Source organism: Mandrillus leucophaeus, unplaced genomic scaffold (assembly GCF_000951045.1).
Source record: "Mandrillus leucophaeus isolate KB7577 unplaced genomic scaffold, Mleu.le_1.0 Scaffold983, whole genome shotgun sequence".
In the NCBI taxonomy this organism is placed as follows: domain Eukaryota; kingdom Metazoa; phylum Chordata; class Mammalia; order Primates; family Cercopithecidae; genus Mandrillus; species Mandrillus leucophaeus.
Genome location: NW_012110730.1, coordinates 148,088 through 151,412, shown reverse-complemented (window position 1 = coordinate 151,412; position 3,325 = coordinate 148,088).

Here is a 3,325-nt window from a genome sequence, read left to right as displayed (position 1 = left end):
CCTGAGGCAGCTGGAGTTCTGAGATCTCGCTGGCTCCTCTCCACTCGGATTTTCGGGGTGCTCCCTTAGGGAATCTTTCGATCCCATCTCAGAGCCCCCAGAAGGGAAGTGTATTAGTCCGTTTTCACGCTGCTGGTAAAGACATACCCGAGATTGGGTAATTTATAAAGAAAAAAAAGCTTTAATGGACTCAGAGTTCTGTGCAGCTGGGGAGGCCTCACAATCAAGCCAGAAGGGGAAAAGCACGTCTTACATGGCAGCAGGCAAGAGAGAAAATCAGAGCCAAGCAAAAAGGGAAACCTCTTATAAGACAATCAGCTCTCATGAGACTCACTACCACCAGAGCAGCATGGGGGAAACAGCCTTCTTGATTCAATTATCTCCCACCAGGTCCTTCCCACAACACATGGGAATCATGGGAGCTAAAATTCAAATTTGGGCGGGGACCAGTATTACCCTCACACACATGAAGGCTCTTCGACTAGTCTTCTGTCCTTACTTTGGTGGGCTGTAGAGGACTACGTGCTCCCAAACAGGGTGTTCCTGACCAATAAGTCCTGCTCTTGCAAAGGAAGCAGGGCGTTCCCCATAAGCCCTGCTCTTGCAAAGGAAGCAGGGTGTTCCCCATAAGTCTTGCTCTTGCAAATGAGGTCAGGGAAAGGTCAGAAAAACAACAATGTGTCTTGTGACTTGGTAACATTCCACAAACAACTGTATAAAATAAAGCAGAGCGCGCCATTCGAGGCGGCCGCCATGTTTGTCTTGTCTTGTGTTGTCTTGTGTGTTCATTCCTTTGTTTAGGAAACACGCGGACCCCTACAGTGGGCCCTGGAAATTACCAAGCTCATAATTACACCTCGGAACACACACAGAGGAAACCAAAGTTTCAGAAATGAGATTAGTTTTGGAGGCTGCCAAACGTGACTCTCTTTTTAAAGTAGCCTCTAAAAAATATAAAGGCCACGAGAAATGGTAAACCTTAAGAGCAATGTAAAGTCAATGAGGTCAAGTTCTTGAGCTCTGAATAATAAAACCGGGAAATAAAGCTAAAAAGGTTATATATATGAATGAAAAGAATTACTTCTTCATACAGTAGTTGATAAATCTCTGGAATTTGTGATGCTAAGTCCTAGGTTGCATTAAACTAGGATTAAAAAGTTTAAATGTGTTTGGGGAATAACGCCCATAATGAATCCTGATGAGAAAACAGAATTTTTGAAAATGGACCTTCAAGAGTGAAGTGGACCTTCAATCACTTTGTTTGAGGGAACTTAATTAAGCTCGCATAATTCTTTAGTACCACTAGGAGAAATAGAATATTACAGTAGGCAGTCTGACCCTCAGCATATGTAATCAATAACATTATGTTAGAAGTCATAATGAAAAACATTTATTAAAAAATCACAACTTTATTTTTGTATATTGTAGTGTTCAAAAGTTTATGTAGTTTTGCATAATTGAAATAATTTTCATACAACTATATATTTTGCTTTTCCTTTCTATACTCTAAACATTTCTTATGTTTTTACAGTCTTAATTTTTAAGTCTAGCATAGTGTTTCCCTTAGGTAGTCAATATCAGACTACACTCAACATCAAATTCCCAAAACCAAAGTTAAGGTAATTGCCACTGAGAAGAAAATATAAAAGAACAGAGTATAAAGGATAAGATCGACCATCCATAAAAATTAACCAACCGAGAGGACTGGCTGTTTTATCCCCAGCATATGTCACAGTTCTATACTCTCCCCCAGGGTACAGATACCAGTGTACAGTGTCCCAACCAAGGCCTAATCTGAGCTGACCTGTCTCTCTCATCTAATTCAATAAGATGTAAACATTCACATCAGCCATCTTCAAACTGAGCTCTGTATCCCCCATGGGATTGTTAAGGGATAGATGGACACTTAGTTTAAAGGCTACCAGTTTCTGCTGTGGCTCACTCCTATAATCCCAGAACTTTGGGAGGCTGAGACAGGCAGATTGCTTGAACCCAAGAGTTAGAGACCAGCCTGGACAACATGGTGAAATCCCAACTCCACACACACATGCACGTGCGCGCACACACACACACATGAAATTAGTGGGGCATGGCATGCAAGAGGCTGAGGTGGCAGGATCACCTGAGATGAGCTGGAGAGATCAAGGCTGTAGTGAGCCATGATCACACCACTGCACTGCAGCCTGGGCCACAGAAAGAAACTCTGACAATTAAAAAAAAAAAAAAAAAAGGCTACCAGTTTCTGAATCTTCGATTTACACCTATGTTCTTTCCTAAAGTTGATCTGCTGGTAAAGGAATGTGGTCAAGGTGTCTCATTTCCCAACTCTTTCACAATAGCTGTATATTTCCCAATTTGTAAAAGGAAAGACATTTGAGAATTGTACAGGCATTGCTCTGGGTTGTAAAAGCTTCAGCAATCTTTGCCAATTCTTTATATATTTAAAACACTGGGCTATATTAGAAAGTGTATACTTTTAATGACTGGGTAACAAATTCTTTTGCAAGTCAGATGATTTCCAAATAATTGCTTTGAACTAAGTATTACCTAAAGATCACTGATATCAATTAGAAGGAGTTCAAAGAATTAAGTGACATTGATATAATGACAAAACTCCTTATAAACCCAACTACTTTTTTTTTTTTTTTTTTTAGACAGGGTCTCTATCTGTTGCCCAGGCTGGAGTAGAGTGGCACAATCTCAACTCGCTGTAGCCTCAACCTCCTGGGCTCAAGTGATCCTCCCATCTCAGCCTCAGCCTCCCAAGTAGCTTGGACAATAGGCATGTGCTACCACACCTGGCAATCTTTATCTTTTTTTTGTAAAGACAGCATTTCACCATGTTGCCCAGGCAGGTGTTGAACTCCTGAACTCAAGCAATCCACCTGCCTCCCACTCCCAAAGTGCTGGGACTACACGTGTGTGCCACTACACCCAGTCTCCATCTACTTATTAATGTGAAAACATTTTCTCAGAATTTATAAAAATGAAAAATTGAGAAAACATTGAATCTGAACTCTGTCTCATTCTAGTAAGTAGTATTTAACAATAAATGCGTGAACTTAATTGTAAAACATCACATTTAATAATCAAAAAATTTGTATTGTTTTGAACACTTGAGAATTACTAATAAATACAATGATGCCTCAATCTAGAAGAAAATGAGCACTTACAGTCTTTAGTCATAAGAAACTTAAAATTTCAACTTATATGTATTTTCTTTATATATGTATATATATGTATATATTTGTGTGTGTGTGTGTGTGTATGTATATATATAGTTTTTTTTTTTTTGAGGTGGAGTTTTCCCTGTTGTCACCCAGGC